Below are 15,867 nucleotides of genomic sequence, written 5' to 3' on the forward strand. Positions count from 1 at the left end.
AACATCTTTGGTTGGGAGCCGCCCAGAGCAGCTGGGGCAACCCAATCAGAAGGGCAGCATATAAATTAATAATAATAATAATAATAATAATAATAATAATAATAATAATAGTCTTAAATGGACTCAACTTCATCAAGTGTTCTCTCTCTCTCTGAACATTTCCTTTGCTAAATATGTGCCAGCTTTATGAGTGCAGCTGGATTACCTATTAAAAAACCTCACATAAACAGCACACTCCCTGGCTGTAAAAGAATCCATTCATTTTACTAGCAGCTATACCTGTAGGATGAATGATGAAATGAGATTATGTGGTGGCAGCAATCAGTTTGCGTCCGTCTAGTTGTACCAGTCAGGGTTGACAAAATGCTTTTGCTTATGACACGCTCTCTCTCTCTCTCTCTCTCTCTCTCTCTCTCTCTCTCTCACACACACACACACACACACACTGTCATATGTAAGTCTTCAGGGTGAATTGAGTGTCTGCTTTGAACTCACCAGGTTGCCTTAGACCAGCCTTTCTCAACCTGTGGGTCCCCAGGTGTTGTTGAACTACAACTCCCATCACCCCTAGCTAGCAAGGCCAGAGCTCAGGGATGATGGGAGTTGTAGTCCAACAACATCTGGGGACCCACAGGTTGAGAACCTCTGCCTTAGACCAAACATGAGGAACTTGTGGTCCTCCAGATCTTTTTGGACTCCTACTCCCATCAGTCCCAGCCAGCATGGTCCATGGACAGGATGATGGGAGTTGATGTTCAACAATGTCTGTTCCCTATCTCTGTTTTAGAGAAACCACTCTCTTTCTCTCACCCCACCCAAACTGTAACAAGGGATTAAATTGCTGGTCTACCTTACATGGTTGTTTTAAGGATTACAAATTAGCACATATATGAAGCACTGTAAACAAGGTAAATGTGAAGTATCATATTTAGCCAATGCTAGTCATATTCAGTAGACCCATTGAACTTACTGAACTATACTAAGTTAGGTCTATTAATTTCAATGGGTCTACTCTGAGTTAAACCTAGTTGGAGAGAACCCTATGCCACTAATACTTGTATTAGAGGTAATTACTTTTGTACATAAAACTCTTTCTAATTAAGCAACCTAACAGCTAATATGAATGCAGAAGTCTTTGTTCTCGCATCACACAATTAATTATACACCAGTCTCTTCCTTTATCTGAATATTAGGTCTGGAGTGACTTCATAACTGCATTATTATGTACATGGCAAATGGCTTGTTATGACTCTCTTGGCTGTGGTTCAAACTCTCCTCTTGAGAGGACACTGAAAAATGTATTCAGAATTTAGGAGCCTCTAATAAAACCCAGGGAGCTGCATCAAGGCTTAAGTTGCGCCATTTTGAAACGGAACAATTACCAATTACGAGGGCTTTGTTTGTGGATAGAGGTTCTGGCTGGCGTGAAATGAGTTCTATCCCGAAGCTAAAAGAAAATGACTTCATGCTCCATCAAACAAAGATGGAAAGGTAGCAATGCCCATGTATACACCTGATGAGTCACTCATATTATGATGCTGGGAAATGTGTGTCTGAGCCAGAAAGACTGGCTGAAGAAGGGGGGGCAGGACAGATCTGAGCTGCCTTGCTGACTGACACAAGGGCTCACCAATTAGCTCTGAGCATAGCCCAGCTATGAGAAGAGGTGTGTGGAGTTGCTTCCTGATTGACAGAAAGGCTGGCCAATCAACACCGGGCAAATTCAAGTTCACTCCTTGGAAGAAGGCTCTATGTCTGTCTGAAATGAGATGAGGGCACTTCCATGGGACAGGGAGCAACCCCTGAAATAATCTGCACCTGTCTTCATCTTAACTGTCTTGTTGTGTATGTAAGGGGAGGAGGTGCCAGGAGGTTAGCAAGTCCACCCCCTGACCACACATCAGCCTTCCAGCGGCTGCAATAATTAGTAGGGCTGTGTGCACACAGCATTTTTTTTTTTTGTTAAAACAGATTAAATAACCCATTGCAAAAATGTGAATTTGACAGCCTGTCTAAATCATGCAAATCATGAATAATGATTGCTCCACCAAAAGCATTCAATATTAAATATTTTGCATAACTGATGCCAGCTTTCCAAGTTGTAGGGAGGGGCAAGAAGCTGCATGGAACACCATTCGTTGCAAATTGTATTCAGCCACTGCTCTGGACACTGAGATTTCAGCAGGCTTTTCCCCAATGCAAATTTAAAACACCTCTTTGTAGCCCTGAGAGCTAAAGGTAAAGGTACCCCTGACCATTAGGTCCAGTTGTGGATGACTCTGGGGTTGCGAGCTCATCTCGCTTTATTGGCCGAGGGAGCAGGCATTTGTCCGCAGACAGTTTTTCCGGGTCATGTGGCCAGCATGACTAAGCCGCTTCTGGCAAACCAGAGCAGCGCACGGAAATGCTGTTTACCTTCCCACCGAAGCGGTACCTATTTATCTACTTGCACTTTGACGTGCTTTCGAACTGCTAGGTGGGCAGGAGCTGGGACAGAACAACAGGAGCTCACCCCGTCACAGGGATTCAAACCGCCAACCTTCTGATCTGACCTTCTAGCTCTGGGAGCTAAAGGTAAAGGTAAAGGGACCCCTGACCATTAGGTCCAGTTGTGACCGACTCTGGGGTTGTGGCGCTCATCTCACTTTATTGGCCGAGGGAGCTGGCGTACAGCTTCTGGGTCATGTGGCCAGCATGACTCTGGGTCATGTGGCCAGCATGGCAAACCAGAGCAGCGCACAGAAACGCCGTTTACCTTCCTGCCGGAGCGGTACCTATTTATCTACTTGCACTTTGACATGCTTTCAAACTGCTAGGTGGGCAGGAGCTGGGACCGAGCAACGGGAGCTCACCCCGTCGCGGGGATTCGAACCGCCCACCTTCTGATCAGCAAGCCCTAGGCTCTGTGGTTTAACCCACAGCACCACCCACGTCCCGTGCCCTGGGAGCTAGAAACCTGTATTTTAAACAGGCTTTCTTTTTAACCCCCATATTCCAATTTCAAATTAGAAAACATATACCTTGTTGCAATAAATATATAAATATAAACTGTTTCTATTTACAATATTAAACTCAATATTAAACTGGGACTCTTAGAAATAAACATCTGTATTCAGGCTACATTTTGCAGGTGTATGGTTCTATTTGGGAGTCCCTGCCTTGCCTACAGCTGCATGCAGGACTAGTCTTCTTCCTCCCAGAAAAGAATCCTGGGGTGGGCTGGTCAATCAGAGCATTCTGAAAACCTGGTCAGGATCAAAGAATGGATCTGTCCTGCCATCGCTCAGTGGGAGAGTACATCCCTGGCATACAAAAGGTCTCAGATTAAACTCCTGGTATCTCCATGTGACAAACCTAGACAACCCTAGACAGCATCTTAAAAAGCAGAGACATCACCTTGCCAACAAAGGTTCGTATAGTTAAAGCTATGGTTTTCCCAGTAGTGATGTATAGAAGTGAGAGCTGGACCATAAAGAAGGCTGATCACCGAAGAATTGATGCTTTTGAATTATGGTGCTGGAGAAGACTCTTGAGAGTCCCATGGACTGCAAGAAGATCAAACCTATCCATTCTGAAGGAAATCAGCCCTGAGTGCTCACTGGAAGGACAGATCGTGAAGCTGAGGCTCCAATACTTTGGCCACCTCATGAGAAGAGAAGACTTCCTGGGAAAGACCCTGATGTTGGGAAAGATGGAGGGCAGAAAGAGAAGGGGACGACAGAGGACGAGATGGCTGGACAGTGTTCTCGAAGCTACCAGCATGAGTTAGACCAAACTGTGGGAGGCAGTGGAAGACAGGAGTGTCTGGCGTGCTCTGGTCCATGGGGTCACGAAGAGTCGGACACGACTAAATGACTAAACAACAGCAACAACATCTCCATGTAGGACTGGGAAAGGGTCCTGCTTGAAACCACGGAGACCCACCGCCAGTCAGTGTAGACCAGTGTTTGCCAATCTTGGGTCCCCAGCTGCTTTTGGACTACAACTCCCATCATCCCTTGCTAGCAGGATCAGTGGTCAGGAATGATGGGAATTGTAGTCCAAAAACAGCTGGCGACCCAAGTTTGGGAAACCCTGGTGCAGACAAAACTGAACTTAGATGGACCATTGGTTTGACACGGCATATGGTAGCTTCCTGCGTTCCTTGTTTGCACCAATATTTTCAGGAATCTGATTTCTACACCTAATACTTACTTTCCTTCTTTTCAAACTAATTATCAATTATTTATTAAAATGCTAAATCAAGCTTAGAACAGAATCATCATAGAAAACAGGCACGAAATATCAAAGCAGGTACATAAAAGGGGCCAGAGGCATCATTCATATAATAGAAATTATAACTAGCCTATAAAAATAGAAACACCAGTAGCATGGATATTTGGCAGGGGGGTGATTTGCATTTCCAGCAAACATTAGTTTGTGGAGCTCAACATACATCCCTATTTTATTGTATTATTCACAGCCATTTATAGGCTGGGGGTGGGTGGAGGGAGACTGGATGTATCCTGCATCATAAATGGAAACAATAAAATCATACCAAACAGAAATAAATTTGCCCTTGCTTTTTTGACCTCTCCAAGTCCCCTGTTTATATGTCATTCCCCCCCCCCCCCGAACAGGACTTTCCATGATTTTGTTAACACTTTTCAAGCTTTTGAATTCTGCAAGAAACAAGACTAGTAACAGTACATCAAGCTGCACGTTGCTTCATTTAGCCCCCGTTTATTAATATGGTCAGATATTTATTGGAAGGCAATAATTGTGCAATAAGTTTGGGAGGGGGCAATACCCACCAACCAGTCTGCATTTATGCCTGTAAGACATCTGACAGACAACATCAGATGTCGAGTATTAAAGTTAATAGGCTTTCTGCCCTTTCCTCCAGAAAAGAAAGAAAGAAATAATTGGATTGACCAAGTCAGCCACATATCTCTTCCTCAAAGTAATCATTTATAGTTGTTGACCAAGAGTGTGGGGGACTGAGTTACAGAAGTGGTGGTTGCCTTTATTACAAATAAATGAAACAAGATTAAATATACTGCACTTACAGATCATAAATGGAGATACTTATCTGATTACAAACAGTATAAACTGAAAAGGAAAAAACTCCCAATATGTGGGCCTCTATGGTTCCATTTCAACTAAGAAAAGATAAAACACTTTTAAACTTTTACACCAATGACACCAAACATCATTTCTCCTCATCTCCTCTTTGTTGGCAAGAGTGTAGTGCTGTTGGCACTGTGTTCCATAGGTAGTCAGCCTGTGATGAAATAAGGCAGTTTTGGATGGATGTCTTCAAAGGGATTCGTCTCCTTATACAACAAACGCTGTTATGCACACCACAAGTGGCTCTGTTAACTCTTTTTCATGAACACCAAAGGAACGCACAACTTAAAGAGCTGATCACATTCCTTCTCATGGCAGCCCACCAACTTATAACACAGAATTGGAAGAACTTGGATTGTTTTCAGCTTGCGTTATGGAGACAGGAAGCACGGGCGGCTGCTTTGATGCAAAAACAGGTAAAGGCCCGGAACTGCCCAGATCTGAAAAATGGAATCTGCTTATAGCTTTTTTAAATGAAAAAAAATGCAAACTGGCACCCAGCACATACACAAGGCTAGTTATGGAACAATGTACACTGTTGAAGCCATCTTATCCTACTTGAGATAAGGGGATAATTTGGTTACTATCGCAGGGATTTTATTTCATTAGATGTTATATTCATCATAAGATCTCAGAGAGTCCACAAGATAATTTTATAACATGTATTTACTGAAACTCAATAAAACTTCCTTTTTTAAAAAGAAAAGAAACCACACAAAACGGCAAGTGTAAGTATTGAGCCCTTGAATGTACAGTGGTACCTCAGGTTACAGATGCTTCAGGTTACAGACTCCACTAACCCAGAAATATTACCTCGTGTTAAGAACTTTGCTTCAGGATGAAAACAGAAAATGTGCTCCAGCAGCACGGTGGCAGCAGGAGGCCCCATTAGCTAAAGTGGTGCTTCAGGTTAAGAACAGTTTCAGGTTAAGAATGGACCTCTGGAACAAATTAAGTACTTAACCCGAGGCACCACTGTATAAGCATTTGCCAGTCCTAAAATGAAGCAGTTTCATGGTTTGTTCACGTAACAATGAGTAACAACAACGTGCAAGAACATCGGTCTATGCAGGATGCATGTTGTGCACACCTTAAACAGATCAGAGCATATCAAATTGCACACTTCCCAGTTGATATTTCTGCTCCATCTAACACATTTTAATGGACTAAAGATGATTTCTCAAAGAACAAAAGCTTCATTCAAATATGACCTGGGATGTCTCAATTGCCATGCTACATGCTTTTTAAGGCATAATGAATCTGCCATCGTGTTACAGTACAGAATATTGATTTCTGTGTTTGTAGAATTTATATTTCGACCTTCATCAAGAATGATCGCAAGTTGCTGACAATGGAACAGAATACAATAAACCATGAGGTTAAAACAGTAGACCAGAGTATCAAAACATCTCTCATCACACTGGCCCTCTATCAAACCTGAAATGCCTGCTGCAGGAAGATCTTCAGCTGGTGTTGAAAGATAAAATCGGTGCTAGCCAACTCTGGGTGGGCAGAGTGTTCCGCAATTGCTTCTAGCTGCATGCAGTTTTCCTCCCCCACCCAAATCAATTTAACTTTTCATTATCCAACACATCTTTCTCTAAATTGAAAGAAGAATCTATCGGAAGCAGATCTCTACATATGCATGCATATCTTTTCTGGAAATACTCTTAAAAAAACACTCTGGAATCGCTGCTGCAGTTTTTAATAAGGGAATGCAGGAAAGGGGCTAACCCCCCGCCCCCACACCTATCATTCTACCCAGTGCCCCCATTCACAAAAATAAATGCAAAATGCTTGAGTAAAAAAGGTATATATTTCAGAGAAACTCACACTGTGTCCACCATTGCTCTCCCTCCCTCCCCCCCCTCTCTCACACACGAGATTGATAGACAAATACTACACACAATAAAAAGCTGCTCAAAGTATGAAGCAATTCTGGTTGCTCTTTCTGGTGAGGAGGTGCGGCCTTCAAGAAAAAAGCTCTGAGCATGCTCAGAACGCTTGATTCAGATAAGATCCACAAAGAAGCAGATCTATTAAAGTTGTTGTGTGACTATGTATATTGTATATGCTGTAGCTGCATGCTGTCTCCTCTGTCCTGACTGGCTTCCTAACAGGAGAGAGTGGGAACCCATAAAGCTGCTAGGACTAACCCTGCTAAAATGCTATTTTTAAAAGATTTTGTTCTTCCACTTGGAGACAGATGGGAAGGGACCTCCTGGGTATAGTAATAGTTCTGGAGTAGGATTCATAGCTGTCAACTTGCCCCCTTTTTAAAGGGAAATTCCCTTATACCGAATAGGATTCCTTGGAAGAAAAGGGAAAAGTTGACAGCTATGGGATTGGCTGAGCACTGCAAAGAGCTGATTGGCCAGAAAATGAGAGATTGACAGAAATGTCTAGGTAAGTTCAAATGGGAGGATAGTGAGTATATGGGAAGGGTTGTACTTTTTAGATCTTTCCAAACTTGGGGGCTAATTTGGCATATTTTGACCTTTCTACAACATTGAACCCTGGTAGGGTTCCAGAGAGCTGTGTTTGAAGACTCCAGGGTTGCCTTGCCCTGGTCAGGTGGCAGGTGAAGGGCTTTAATCTCCAGGTGGTTGAGAGTGACAACAACACTCAGAGCTGGACCTGAGTTTGATATAGTACCTTCTGGTGGACGCCCCCTGCATTAGTGGTCTCCTGGCTGTGAGTTTACTTAATGGCAGCTTGTGGGTGCCAATTTCTATTTCCCACAATGTCCCCAACATAACATTGCATCACGGCATTGTGGGAAGTTAAAATGGCTGCCTGCGGTTATCACTATCTCCAGAGTGGCTGGGGAAACCCAGCCAGATGGACGGGATTTAAATAAATTAGTAGTATTAGTATTAGTATTAGTATTAGTATTAGTATTAGTATTAGTATTAGTATTAGTATTAGTATCAGCATCTGACAGCCTTGGACAACTGCCAGGGCCCCAGCACTGACTTCTAATGGAGGAGTGTTCACCATCTCCCAAGGTAATCTGTTCCACTCTTGAACAGCTTTCACCGTCAGAAAGGTCTTCCTAGTGTTTAGTTGGAAGTTCCTTACTTGCAATTTGAATTCACTGGTTCGGGTGAATACCCTCTGGAGCAGCAGAAAACAAGCTTGCTCCATCTTCCATGTGCCAGCCCTTCAGATATTTGAAGATGGCTATCATATCGCCTCTCAGTTTTCTCTTCTCCAGGCTAAACATACTCAGAACCATTTCTGATGAAGCTTGGTTTCCAGTGCCTCTATCATCTTGGCTGCCTGCCTCTGCAGCACATTCCAGCTTGTCAGCATCCTTTTAAAGTTGTGGTACCCAGAACTAGACACAGTACTCCAGGTGATGGCTGACCAAGGCATAAAGGATCTGGTCAAAGCACTGCCAGGAGCTCACTGGCTTTCAGATACAGGTTTTTTAAAAACCCTGAAATAAGTGGCTTGCAAAGCAGAATAATACTGTGTAAAGAGGGTTCTGTATGTGAGATTAACTAATCCTATAAAATTTTCCCCTTAGTTAAAACTTTAGAAACTAGTGCTGTGGGGACACTAAATCACATTTTTGTATGATTTAATTTTTTTAATCAATGTATTTCGCTTTGAACACTGGGAGGATATAATCTTATTTTCCTTTGTGAGCATGTCCATCATGTCGCTTGACAGTAATATATATTGACTGAAACCCCAGTTCTGTCTAATCTCATCACCTTTTGTATCCTTTGCATTCTTTAGTAAAAGGGGAGAGGGAACAGAAAGCTTTGATAAACTGAAATAGCATAAGTAATAAATACTTAAATTCCAAAGACTTATTAAACTGAGAGTGAAAGTTCCTGGCTGATGCAAACTCTTCTGTTGTATTTTCTCAGAGCTTTCATTTGCATTTAAATTACTTTTTTCTCTCTCCCAGCCTTAAATTGTCAGGGTATTAAACTAAAATTATATCACAGTGTTATGCCTTCCTGCTTTGCGTTTGTAAACGGACTCCTTGCAACCTTTATTCTTTAACCCACTGACAAGCACACATTCTCAAAGAGCTTTGAGAAGAACTCCAAAGCTATTTTCTCATTGTGGTGTAACCTGCACCCCCCCCTTTTTTTTTGCCTGGGAGGCTCCTGTGCTTTTAACAAGCTAACATTGTTCCTGCTGGCTGGGGCTGATGGGAGTTGTAGTCCAATAAAACCTGGAGAGCACCGGGTTGGGGAAGGCTGTTTTATCTTGCGTTTCAAATGTTTTGTTTTTCTGCTTCGTGGGAAAACCAAACCTAGAGAACGTCATCCCTGACTGATCTCTGAGTGCAAGTGACTTGCACCCAGTGACTGAACATATTTATTTCACACACGTTTGCAATCATTTTAAAACGGCCCAAATTCTGTCACTGGTAGCTAATAAAAATGTACATTAATGGCTAAATGGTATTACCTGGCTTTACAATGTTTTAGTATGAGCACGGCATGTAATCTCATGTAAATCTGTCCTAAATTCTAGTTATGCTGGCTAAATATGTGTTGTAGCTTCTGGATATACTACAGTAATAGCTTCTGGATATACTACAGTAAAAGGTAAAGGTAAAGGTACCCCTGCCCGTACGGGCCAGTCTTGACAGACTCTAGGGTTGTGCGCCCATCTCACTCTATAGGCCGGGGGCCAGCGCTGTCCGAAGACACTTCCGGGTCACGTGGCCAGCGTGACAAGCTGCATCTGGCGAGCCAGCGCAGCACACGGAAACGCCGTTTACCTTCCCGCCAGTAAGCGGTCCCTATTTATCTACTTGCACCTGGGGGTGCTTTCGAACTGCTAGGTTGGCAGGCGCTGGGACCGAGCAGCGGGAGCGCACCCCGCCGCGGGGATTCGAACCGCCGACCTTTCGATCGGCAAGCCCTAGGCGCTGAGGCTTTTACCCACAGCGCCACCCGCGTCCCTACAGTAATAGGATACAAAGGTTTATTGCTCAAAGCCTTTGAAATCCAGGAGAAGGACCATGGTTGCAAAGGCTGCTGTGTTCCATAAGCTTTTCTGAAAGGTTTTCTGCAGTGGCATCTGTTTGAAAGGCATTTCCTTGTGAGTGGACGCAGATATTCCATTCATACAATATATACTGCTGCTGCAGGTTCAAAGTTGAAAAGAAGTAGTAGAAATTCTTCAGCAATGCAGCAATATGCAAGCCCCAAGAAGCTCTTGATCTCCACTCCTATCATACAAATACACATTTGCTCTTATATACACAGGAAATAAATACTTCACACTTTTTTTAATATATATAAATTTTTTTATTAACTTTTCTGTTTTACAATTTAAAATACTCATTTTACATCTTTAAAATATTAATAACTTCCCTTCTTCTCTTTCCATGGTTCATTTTACATATCACAAATCCTTGAAAATTGTACAAAACTATACTATTCAGTATTCCATTACTGCATCCATTAAAACTTATTTAAACTGTTGAATTTATCTTAATGCTGCCAGCCTTTTCAGCTGCGCACAATTATTTCCCTTATATTCAATATACATTTTCCAATCTTCTTTGAATGTATGTTCTTCTTGTTCTCTTCTTATTCTATATGTTAAGTCTGCAAGTTGTGCATATTCTGTCAACTTACGTTACCATTCTTCTTTGGTTGGGACCTCACCCATTTTTGGGCTAACAAAACATGGGCTACAGTAGTAGCATACATAAATAACCTTTTTTGACACCTGGAAATTTCCGTCTGAATTATCCCCAACAGAAAGGGTTCTGATTTTTTTTTTAAGTACTTGAATTAAGCCTTAGGTTGTAAACTGGTGTTTTGGGACTTCTTTGGCAACATCTGTTACTGTATAATTTGGCTTCTTTTGCCTGGGGAGAACTCAGAAACAGAGAGGAGTTGTCCTTTAGCCCTTAAAGGTAAAGGTAAAGGGACCCCTGACCATTAGGTCCAGTCATGTCCGACTCTGGGGTTGTGGTGCTCATCTCGCTTTACTGGCTTAGTACAGCTTCTGGGTCATGTGGCCAGCATGACTAAGCCGCTTCTGGCGAACCAGAGCAGCGCACAGAAACACCATTTATCTTCCCGCCGGAGCGGTACCTATTTATCTACTTGCACTTTGACGTGCTTTCAGACTGCTAGGTTGGCAGGAGCAGGGACCGAGCAACGGGAGCTCACCCCGTTGCGGGGATTCGAACTGCCGACCTTCTGATCGGCAAGTCCTAGGCTCTGTGGTTTAACCCACAGCGCCACCCATGTCCCCCCTTTAGCCCTTGCCCCTTGGAATGGGAACGTCCAGAGTACAGCATGAGATCTGGACAAAACAGGCGTGGGGGCAGCTCTTCTACCTTACAGGGTTGAAAATCCATCAGTACTTTGGGTGCAAATTTCTCTCAACACATTTGGTTGCATCATTCCCTAACATACACATTTTGTTTTGCAAAACAATTCTTTCATCCATGCTCATTCAGAAATGCCTCTTTCAGTCCAGTCCCCATCTGCTCATTCGCAGCAACCAAGCTAGCCAAATTCATGACACCACATGATTTACCATATAGGTCATGGATCTGAGAGAGGGCAAGAAGGGAAGAGAGAGGGTGTGAGATGTCTCTTAGGTATGAGCTGTGCTGGATGTTAAGCCACCAGAGATCAAGCCTTGCCTTTCATTACTTTCCCATTACTGAGAACAATTACCTGGCAAAAAATCAAAATTACGCTGAAGCAAATGCCTTGCTATGCCTGCAGGGTCCTGGACCACAGCTGGGGAAGAGGCAGGCTGGATGGTGGAGGAGGAGGATTATTATTAAAGCAAATGAATAAGCAGAGGGAATGTCATATCTTGCCCAGGGTTAGCTCTCTGGCCCATTTATAAGAGGCTGATGAGTAGCAGGGATGATGGCAGTTTTAGCAGTTGGCTTGTATTTATGGGATGCTCTTCCTTAGAATCCCTGCAACGGGGTGAGCTCCCGTTGTTTGGTCCCAGCTCCTGTCAACCTAGCAGTTTGAAAGCATGTCAAAATGCAAGTAGATAAATACTCCAGCGGTAAGGTAAACGGCGTTTCCGTGCGCTGCTCTGGTTTGCCAGAAGCAGCTTAGTCATGTTGGCCACATGACCCGCAAGCTGTCTGTGGACAAACGCCGGCTCCCTTGGCCTATAGAGCGAGATGAGCGTGCAACCCCAGAGTTGTCTGCTACTGGACCTAACAGTCGGGGGGTACCTTTACCTTTACTTTCTTAGAAAGTAGGCACAGCCCCATCGCTGGTAACTTTTAAAAGAACTTAGGTAGAGCATCCCTACCTTACACTGGGGGGATAGGGGTGGTGGAAGAATTGGATTCAGTTCACATTTAATGGCAAGCCTACCTATTTTTCATTTTCTGAAACAATATGTCAACTGAAACACGGCTGTACTTTTAAACAGTCTTCAAGGGTAGCTCCCTGGAGAGCATGTTGCAGTAGTCAATATCAGAGGCTGTCAGAGCACAGATAACTGAAGCCAGATTATCCTGGGATTGTGAAGGAGGTTAGGATGTGGCCTTTCTGCATCCACCCCCAGCATGCCTCATTTCTCCTGCTCGGCTGGCAAGACACCTATGCTAGCAAAGTTTTCTTGGAGCAGAACAGAGGACTTCCAAGGGCATGCGCATGGCATGTTGTCCTTCCAGCATTTGCACCATTTTCTGAAGACCCTGCACAAATAAAGAGAGGATCGCTCCTTTAAGATGTTTTGCCTTTAATTTGCTTTCTAACTGATTGACTCATTCTAAGGGGCTTCGATGTGGGTTTTAATTTCATTTGATACGGCTTTTATTATGCTCTATTGCTCATTGTAAGGGGTGTAATGTGGCCTTTAATTTGATGTTGCAAGTTTTTATGTTTATACAGTTTTATGTTTACTTTCAACAAGCCTTCTAAATGGATTTTCTTTTCTATCCCAGTGGGCATCTATAATGGATTTGAAATTGTTTTATTATATATATATGCAGTTGTTTTAAATATGCTTTTATTGGATCGTGAAATCACTTTGAGCGACTTCATGGGAAGCAATCCATAAATTAAATTGTTACTGTTATTAATTTACTACTACTCCTAATAATAATAATAACAATGCTATGCAATTATTTTGCACACTGTCTTGTGAAGGCCAGTGCTCTGAAATATAATGGTTCTGGTTAATACAGGTCTGGAAAAAGTAAGCTTACCAGGCAACCCTCATGATATCTACTCATTCGAGTGTACTATTGAATCCTATAGGGCTTACTCACAAGTAAGTGGGGTTAGAGTTGCAGGTCTAGCGTTGCAGTCAATGCTAGTCCTACTCAGAGTAGATCTATTGAAATGAATGAACATGCCTAAGGCTGCAGATCCCAACCACACTTACCTGAGAGTGAGTTGCACTCAGTTCAACAGAACACTCTTCTGTTCTGAGTAAACACGCTCAGGTTTGGGCGGTTAGGTCTATTAATTTCCTCGGGACTACTCGGAGTAAAACTTAGTTGGATTCAACCATTGTCTCTCAGATGGTTCTGTCTTTGTTTTTGTTTTTTCATGTGTCAGTTGAGCCCGAGAAGTCAGGCTTAGGGTGTGTTCACAGTACTGCCTTAGAGTGCAGCAAAATTGCCGCCCCCCCCCATGTATTTCACAGCTCTTTTCACTAACCCTCTTGCTGTTCACATCTGCATGGCTTCATTAATGTCAGATTTGTTTCTGTTTGTGTCCACACCAGGGACCATAGACAGGGCAGATATGTCTTTAACTTGTGCCAAGGTGTCCACACCTTGGCTATGGACTCAGACTAGCTCGAGAAGCAATGCACCAAACAGCAATATATTATAACAAAGTACAAGATATGTATGTATTTTGGATAATGTTGTGTGAATGTGGATTAAAAACCCAGCAGTGAAATCGCAGTGAGTACACAGTAAACAGGAGTGTGAACACAGCCTGAGTCATTCACCTGGGAGAGTGTGAGGCAACTTGGGGGAGTGTGTGGATATCACATTGCTCCAAACGCCAGCTGTGATTGAAATGTAAAACTTGAGAAGGTTGCCTCTGCAAATATCAGGGTTTAGAAGGTACACAAAATCCAGCTGTCAACATGCAAATCGCCTACAAAATCTTCCTGGTGAGCAGCTGTTGTCACTGAGCCAATCATAATGCTAATTGGATTGGAGCGATTGAAGAGGGGTTAAAGAAAGTGACAAGGAAACAATTTGTCTTTTCCTTGTTTGGTTAAGCTTTCAAGATGTTTTTCCTTTCCCGCTTTCTTGAAAGGTCACTCCTGAATGCATTTCTAAAGTGAAATGAATAATATATTCGGCTTCTCAGATAAACATCCTCTTTCTAGGCCACTTTGCTTTTGGATAGTCATACTAGGCATTAGTGGAGGGGTAGCCAATGTGTTACAAAGACTGCGGGGAACCTTTGGCCCTCCAGATGTTGCTGAACTACAACTCCCATCACCCTGGCCATTGGCCATGCTTGCTTTGGTTGATGGGAGTTGTAGTTTCCCCACACATGCTGCGCATGTCCATTCCTAGGCAAATGTATACAGTGGTAGGTACCTCGGGTTACATACGCTTCAGGTTACAGACTCCGCTAACCCAGAAATAGTACCTCGGGTTAATAACTTTGCTTCAGGATGAGAACAGAAATCGTGCTTCAGCGGCGCGGCAGCAGCAGGAGGCCCCATTAGCTAAAGTGGTGCTTCAGGTTAAGAACAGTTTCAGGTTAAGAACGGATCTCCGGAATGAATTAAGTACTCAACCCGAGGTACCACTGTACAGCAAAAACAGCTGATGTGGCGCCTATCAGATGATGCTGAATTTCACATCCTTCCCTCCCTGACCATTTGTCACACTGCCTGGGACTAATTGCCATTGCAGTTCAAAACATTCAGAGAGCAACATGCACACCCCACCCTCCACCATCAGGAAATGCGAAAACCGTCTAGATGTCAAGTGCCAGGATGAGTCTAGTTCCCTGGTGAAGCATTGCTCTGGAATGACGTTAAGTCATGCCCCAGAGTCATGGTGGGAAATTACAATGGTGGATACCAGCCAGAACCACCCTGCTTCCATGGCTGGGCAAAGGAAAACTGGGGGTCACCCAACGCTGAGAGCACTGCAAAGCCCAAGTGGCTCCAGTTGGCATTTGGGGTGGGACTCACTGAAGGCCTAGGCAGTATAGGCTAGATTCAGTACAGTAGGCTAGATTCTACACATATCCACAGACTGCTCTCTGTTCTCCATCTGTCAGGCGGCAGTAAGCAAGTCCCACAGCGGGTTGCCAGGAATGTAGAAGACAAGGAAAAGTTCTTACCATCTGTTTTTTACTCAATATTTACACAGAGAGGCCTGGATCACAGCCTCTTGGGATAATGTTGTTGTCCTGAGTTAATCTCCACAAACCCCCCACCCATCTCTCCCACTTGCTTATCACCTCTATGGGTGCTGACAAGGGCCTTTGAGCTCTCCTACTTTCAAGGCTTGCCAGGTTCTGGGGGAGGGTGGACCCAAAATGCTTTCTAAAGACACTGTGTCCATCAGTTGTCACCTCCCTGGTGCTCCCCCTTCCTCCCCCCCATTATTTCCCAACTGTCCCCCTCATCTGCTTCTGAGCTGTGACCTCCCTCAAGCCCCTGTTGTACTTCTGAACTGTCTTCCTCTTCTCTAGAAGGGTCAGGCTGGGGAGGTTGTCTCCACCATCCCTCCTCTGCCCAGTTCCTGACACCATCCAAGCAAGCAAGGGACATTATCAGCATCCAAGCAGACATTCC

The sequence above is a fragment of the Podarcis muralis genome, chromosome 7 (genome assembly GCF_964188315.1).
Source record: "Podarcis muralis chromosome 7, rPodMur119.hap1.1, whole genome shotgun sequence".
Taxonomy (NCBI): domain Eukaryota; kingdom Metazoa; phylum Chordata; class Lepidosauria; order Squamata; family Lacertidae; genus Podarcis; species Podarcis muralis.